Here is an 8,056-nt window from a genome sequence, read left to right on the forward strand (position 1 = left end):
GATGTTGAAATGACAGCAGTGATCCATCCTGAAAGACCCAGCCCTTGCTCCCCAGGCTCATGAAGCTGTATGTCAGCCACGTCGACAGCACCCAGGAAAGATTCAACTACTAGCTCAGCAGATGCAGACTGACAGCTGAATGTAGATTAAAGGGACGCTGGCATTGTTTATTCATAAGATTGGATCTCAGTGGAAAAAAAAAAAAAAAGAACCCAATAATTATAGCTGCCCATTGTTTCCTGCATAATATCTGTGAGGCAAAGGTTGCCAAGAAGGTAGAGGGGGAATGGCTGGCTTCCAAGTTTGAACAGGCTGACACAAGGGCTATTAGAAGAGCTCAGCATGGAGCTCTGTGACTGAGGGAAGCTTTGAAAGAGCACTTTCACCATCAGCCACAGGAAAGCAGTGTGGTGGACTGTGCTCCACCTGGCCCTTACATCTGGGGGACTTGTGATGGGGTCCCCATACCACTCATGTCACCTCCTCCTGCTTGTCTTGGGGTTTAGCTCTGCCAGGTGTTGCACCACCTCAGTGGTCTCTCTACCTGTCTTCTTCTCTCAGTCCGCAGCCTCTCTGACTCCAGTTCATGGCTCGGCCCTCCAGCCAGGTCACTAAGTTCTTTCCCTTCTGGGGAAATCACAGTCCTTCCAGACCAGCTGTCCTAGATGATGTTTCTAATGCCCTGTTCCACTGCCCAGTGGCTCCTAGGGGAACCCAGGCCCACACTCTTCACTGGGTTCCAGCCAAGGGACCTACAACATGCAGCCAACGCCTGGACTGTCCGAGTCCTTGCTGCAGTTTCCCATGGCTTCTTCCTACATATCTGGCTCTGGCTCGCTCCTCTCAGAGAGGAGCTGTGGACTCCTTCCCTACAGCCCACCTTTGGTGCTCATAGCTCCTGGGCTTTATACAGTCTCCTCCTGTTCCTGCCCAGCTGAGCCTGCTTCTAAGTAGTAGCCTCCTTGTAGCCTGTGTCTCTCACCTACTTGCTGCTCAATTGGTTAATTAGGCCTGCCTGGCCTAATTTACCATCTCAGGGCCAGTGTAGGGAATACACCCTATCACCAGGCTATTAAGGACTGCATGGTGCTTGGTGTATATTTATGATAACACTGTTTGTTAATGAACCTAGTCATTTTGCAGTGCTTGCTGTATCTTTATAATTAGTATACTGTATTTGCCACTCATCCCATGAGTTCTGGTACCCTGTACAATAACAAGGAGCATGCAGCATGTGCTTTCCCTAGAAACCTTTGGGAGAGAATTGCAGAGTACCTCCATGTATGTTTTATCAAGATCTCTCAGGAAGACTGAAGGGACATCCCTGTGCACGTAAGCAAATTGTTCTGCATGTCCCACTCCTGCTGAACTCTACAGGGGCATGAAAAGCTGATTATAACTCTCTCTGCCTCTTTTCATTGTACTGCAATCTTGTCTAGTATGAGTAAATTAATGAAAAGCTGATAGCTGTGTCCTGCTACGTTGCAGTTGGGTGCCATCGGTACATTGAAATGTTGTAACTGGACATGCATCACATACTTATCCGAGGTTCTTTTCCCTGCATCGGGCTTGCCCAGGCTCAACTGCCAGGACTGTGGTGGAGTCTCAAACATGTCCTGGCTTGCAGCATGGCTGGACCTCCCAGCAGGGACGCCGCAAGTGGGGGTGGGAGGGTGAAGCCCCACCCTGCTCCCAGCACATTCAGTAACATTTTGCCTCCCAGCTGGTTGTTCTACTCCTGCTGTGGCCACAAGACAGCACAGTGCTGAGCTGGCGGATCTCCTCCCCCTGCCCATGGAAACAGCAGTGTCGAAGGAGTTTGGGCTGCTGCTGATTCCTGTCGTACCCCTTTGCCTGCATCCCCTGTGCAATCTGCTCATAAATGTCGATGTTTCTATGACATCTGCATAGCTGTGCCTGCACAGCCTCTTTTCCCCACAGGCCCAGGAGATCCAATACCTCCTGTCTACTCCAGGAAGGAGTACGTCTGGAGCATGTAGCTGACATAGGGTGACCAGAGAGCAAGTGTGAAAAATCAGGACACACTTTTGTCAGGGAGTGGGAGAGGGGAATAGTTTCCAATATATGACAAAGCCCCTAATATCAGAACAGTCCCAATAATATCGGGATGTCTCGTCACCCTAAGCTGACATGGGTGACTGGGCAGTAGCACACACCAAGGGAGGTTGCTGGAGGTGCTCACCAAGCTGGGCAATCAGGAAAAGGCATTCCAAAAATTCACAACAATTTTAAAGGGGGAGTCCGGTACCCATGGCCTCTGGGCAGTGAAGTTCACCACTGTGACCAGAGCGGTCACCGCTGGGCATTGTAGGACAGCTGCTGGAGAACTGGTAGGGTCAACATAGGTCACACCATGTCTACACTCACATTACATTGACCTCAGTACCTCACCAAAGAGCAATGCTCCTTGGATAAGTGGTGTTAGTCTGTTGCCATAATGGGATGCTTTCATCTGTGGGAGACAAATTTAAGCATGAACATATGCACAGCTAAGTCAACACAAGGTGGTTTCGTAGTGTAGACCAGGCCTCAGAAAGAAGAAATATCATATTGAGAAGTGCCACATATATCATACAGTGTGTCCACTCATTTTGACTTTAACACCAGACAATGAATCTGCAGTTGGAGCACAACTGATTTAATTTTCCTGAAGAGGGGGTTCAAATTTAAAGCATTTAGGAGCCACTGATGTGAGAGGAATTTTGTGACTGACACATTCTATTTTTTCATTCATATGAGGGTCTGTAACAGTTGTAAAACGTTTTTAAAACAAATAAATTAAAATTAGGTCCTCAACTTTTCCCTTCTATGTTTCAGCAAGTTAAATCAAGTGGAAAGGTCCCTATAAATATATGCAAAGAGAAAATTATTACAGTACTAGGAATCTAATTTATTATTTGTGAGAGAGAAAATGCCAGAAGGAAAATAAGGGTGTGGGGAGGTTGCAATTTAAAGATTTATTGTGCAATAAAAAAGTTCAGGAACTAGGAGAGATTAAGGCATTTTCAGCAGATCAGTACATGGTTATTTTCTGTGGGAAGACAGACATGTTAGTGGAAGATTCAGCCAGCATGTGGTTGGTGATTTACTTGACCACATCTGATGCTTTTGCACTCAGACTATGAAAGGGACATTGCAAAACAAGACAAAAACTCTTTTTGAATAAAAGATGAAAGGAAGTAAAGAAGAAGATGTTAAATGTAGCTAGAAATCAATCTTTACTTTCCTTCATCTTTTCTTCAGAAAGACTTTTTGTTTTTTTGGAGAACCAAGGGATGGAACTTTAAATTCCCTTTGACTTGGAATATTCATTCAGTAGGTGGCAGTAAGAAACCTTATTGGTATAATCAACCGGTAACAGAAAAAGAAATAGCTGCCTTACAGTGGGATGCTATACTAGCTGACACACTGGCTAAACTGGCTCTAAAACAGACTGACCAACCAAACACATTATTATTTTTTTGCTATGGGCAACAACTACAATTTTCAGCTTTTTGAATCTCCAAGCTAAGTATTATTGCTGGGTGTGTGATATTACAGAAGTAGTGCTGTCCTCACCAATGAGGAACAACAGAATTCTGTGCTTGGATGCTGAGACATGGCTGAAATCCAGACATTCCTTCACCAAAGGTACGTAAGTGGCTATATAGTTACAGCTTTTGCTTTGAGAGGAAAAACCTGCCTTGCACCATTCATTATGTGGATGTGGATGTAAACCATCTGTTGTGAATTATATGCATTACATATTTCACCTCCTTTCCCCCATTTGTGAATCATTTGCAAACGGATCCTGATTTTCTTTGAACATTTGTGTAAGAATAATTTGCCAAATAATTTTCCCAAATAATTCTGAAGCTGTGTGTTGTTTCCCAACTGTTCACTCCTGTGTGGATTTGTCTACCTATTGGTCCTGATTAAGTCCTCTGTGGGGAGATACATTTTCCAGAATAAGAGTGTCCAGACACGTTGTTAATTAGGAATAACTCCCTGTGTAGACAAACCCTGAGTCACATGGTCTTGTTTCTGTTTCTTGGTTGGCTGACCGAATCTTTTAAAATAGGAAAATAAGGCATTGTGCCCTTCCAGCATGAATTTACAGGTGTGTAAACATTTCTGAAGCTTGCAGGATTTGCAAACCTTTTCAGCAATTCACAGAGGTTGTCTGAATGATCACCAATAATTAAGGCTACATTTTAGTCATGGGTATTTTTAGTAAAAGTCAGGGACAGGTCATGGGCAGTAAACAAAAATTCCTGGCCTGTGACGTGTCCATGACTTTTACTATATACCCCTGACTAAAACTTGGGAGGGAGGAGGGACTGGGGAAGGGCGGCCTGGATACTGGGGGAAGGAGGGAATGGCAGCACACAGCCCAGGACCTCTGCTGGTGCTGGGGTGGGGCGGTGTTTAGTGGGGCCAGCAGGCTCCCTACCTGGCTCCGCACCTCCTCCCACCCCCAGCAGCAGAGTTTGGGTGTGGGAGAGAGCAGGGAGTTGGGGCATGGGACGGGGAAAGGCGGGTTCTGGGAGACACTTACCTGGTGGGGCTCCCTGGAATTAGCGACATCGCCCTCACTCAGCTGCTAGGTGGAGGCATGGCCACCTCTGCTGGCAGGCACCGCCTCCACAGCTCCCATTGGCCAGGGTTCCGCAGAGCTGTCTGGCCATGCCTCCACCTAGCAGCTGAGTGAGGGAGATGTCACTGCTTCCGGGGAGGGCCCCCCCACAGTAAGTGCTGCCCAAAGCCTGCCTCACCCGGTTCCATGCCCCAACCCCCCGTCCCCTCCCATACCCAAACTCTGTTGCTGCTGTGGGGGGGAGGGGTGCAGTGGCCCGAGACTGCCCCAGCAACAGCAACCCCACTTGGCTAATAACTGGTGCAGGGGCTGCCTGAGCTGTGACTTCCGTGACCTCCGTGACAAACCCGCAGCCTTACCAATAATGAATAACATGACCCAAGAAATTGAACTCACGGCTTTGACTCATAAAAATATTTACAAATCAGGGTTTGTTTGCTTTATAACTATTTGACCAGCTCTAATATGCATCATCAACTGGCTTTTTTTAAGCAAAAGATCTATCTGTTTTCATTCTGTCCCTCTAAAAAGCAGACCCGTTGCTTTTTAGAGGTACAGAGTTTATAGGTATGTTTGGCGACACATTCCTCTGTCCTTCCCCATATCAAATGCAGGATAGACTAGCCAACTGTTTCTCACCAATGCTTATTTAATTTCAAGATACTATGGACTCAATCCTACTCCCATTGAAGTAAGTTGTAAAATGCCCATTGTCCACACCTAGACTAGCAAAATAGTAGCATTAAAAAACATGGTAGCAAAGTCGTTTTTAACTAAGAATTCTGTAAACACTAACAGACAATTCTAACAATGTTAAAAATGAATTAGATGGTCATGATTAACTGTAGCTGGACCACAGCCAGCCAACACAATTTAAAGGTGTTACATCCTGCCTAGTCTAGTTAAGCATGACCTTTTCCTAGCCTAGACAAGACCACTGATATAACTGTGGCAGGACTGGTGTTATAGGAATGCTCTATATCTGTAAGTAGTTAATAGATAAGGTGGCAGTAGGTCGGGGTGAACAAACTATGGCCTGCGGGCTGGGGTGAACAAACTCGGATCAGGGCTTCGGATCCGGCCCATAGGATTGCCACCCCTGTGATGCCGCAGGCCCCGCGCTGCTGCTGGAAGCGGCCGGCACCACATTCCTGCAGCCCCTGGGAGATGCGGGGGGAGGCAGAGGGCTCTGCATCCTGCCGTCACCTGTGGGTACCTCCCCCAAATCTTCCATTGGCCGTGGTTCCCTGTTCCTGGCCAATGGGAGCTGCGGGGGAGGTACCCACAGGTGAGGGCAGTGCACAGAGCCCTCTGCCCCTCCTCTTCCCCAGGGGCTGCAGGGATGTGGTGCTGGCCACTTCCAGGAGTGGTGCGGTGGGTCGTGGGGCCAGGTCAGGCAGGCAGGGAGCCTGTCTTAGCCCCACTGTGCACCGCTGCCACCCCAGAGCCGCTCCAGGTAAGTGGCGCCAGGTCGGAGCCCACACCCTGAACCCTGCACCACAACCCCCTGCCCTGATCCCCCTAACCCCCGGCCTTGAGCCCCCTCCTGCACTCTGCACCCCAACCCCCTCCCACACTCCACACCCCTCTCTGCATCTCAACTCTCTGTCCTGAGCCCCCTCCCATACACCACACCCCCTACTGCACCCCAAGCCCCTTCCTGCACTCCACACCCCTCCCTGCACCCCAACTCCCTGCCCTGAGCCCTTCCCACACTCTGCACCCCTCCTGCCCCCCAACCCCTTGCCCTGAGCCCCCTCGTACACTCCGCATCCCTCCTGTGCCCCAACCCCTAGCCCTGAGTCCCTTCCTGCACACTACACCCCCTCCCAAATCCTGCACTCCCTCCCTCCTGTACCCCAACCCCCTGCCCCAGCCCTACATTTATGACCCTGCATGCAATTTCCCCAACCAGATGTGGCCCTTGGGCCAAAAAGTTTGCCCATCCTTGCAGTAGGTGGTACTCACAATTATGTAGCACAGCTCCTAGGTACTGTAGGAACCGGTTATGCACTGCAAATGGCTTCCTCTGTGCAGCCCCTGGGTATTGTACAACCATAGGCTGTTTATTGTTTCTTTATACATATCACAAAAGTGATGTGATTAAATCTTGATTTACTCCCCTTTCCTGTATGTGCATGGGATGTTAGTCGCTGAAGACTGTTGACTTTAAATAATATAGAAAATGAGGATGTTTTGCAGCACCACAGTGCTACTTAATTGCTATATCAGACTGACACCCTTCCTGGGCACAATGAATGGGCACTGGAAAGTTATTATTACTACTCCTGATGCCTGGGAAAATAATCCTGATGAAACCATGGTCTGGTTGCAGGCAAATCAGAGGGGCACAGATGTGTAATGTCTTCATAAAAAAAGAAAATTATTTAGAAACTCCATTTTCTCATGTGGAGGATTTTACATACTTTGTACTGAGACCATTTTAATCCTCCTGGGATTTAAAAAGATTTTTTTTTTTTTTTTACTAATTAAAAATAAGTGGTGGGAGAAACTTTTGGGAAAGACATCTTTTAACGGGGTAAAAAATAAAAATATAAAAATAACAATCAGGTTTACCTCCTGATTTTCCTGAATTTCTCTTCAGACAACCCCCCCTTTTGTAGTCCGCAGGTGTTTTTGGGCTCTGTAAGAAGTCCAGAATTTGATCCTTAAAAGTGGGTTTATAACTAGAAGTAAAGCCAGTTAATTATCTGTTTTGACCTCTTTGCTAGTCTCCAACTTTTCTCCTCATTCAACGCCTCTATTTTAGTTTTCATCAAAAGAGCTGCACTGATCACCCTGGAAACTGCAGTTGTGTGCGCGCACACATTTGCGTATACACAAAGGTATATAGCATGGGCAGCTCACACTGTAAGCTTCCTCTACACCATGGCCAGGGCCGGCTTAACTCTCCTGTGGGCCCAGGGCTATTAGATTTTCCTAACTTAAAACAAAATTATCACAATTATGGCATGAGGCTACTAGTGCTATACTAAACTTGCCTTTTAATTAACATAAAGCCGTTCTGTGGTTACATTTCAGTCTTAAAGTATGTAGAATATAGTTAAGTTAATTCAAAATAGCCTACTTCTTACCTTAGAACAGCTGTGATATTAGTTTCTTTCTGAGAGGGAGTTTGGGTGCACGAGGGGATCCTGACCTGGGGCAGGAGGCTGGGGTTCAGGAGGGGGTGCGAGGTGCAGGCTATGGCTGGGAGGCGCGTACCACAGGCGGATTCCAGCTGGTGGCGCAGCAGGGCTCAGGCAGGCTGCCACAGCTCCATGCCACTCCAGGAAGCAGCTGGCTGCTGGCACGTCTTTGCACACCCCGTGGGGGGAGGGGAACGTGTCTCTGTGCGCTGTCTGCCCCCACAAGCACTGGCCCAGCAGCGGCAGCGTGTGGAGCTGCTTCCTCCCCTGCCCCGCTAGGGGATGCAGAGACGTGCCAGCAGTTGGCTAC

Source organism: Lepidochelys kempii, chromosome 10 (genome assembly GCF_965140285.1).
Source record: "Lepidochelys kempii isolate rLepKem1 chromosome 10, rLepKem1.hap1, whole genome shotgun sequence".
NCBI lineage: Eukaryota > Metazoa > Chordata > Testudines > Cheloniidae > Lepidochelys > Lepidochelys kempii.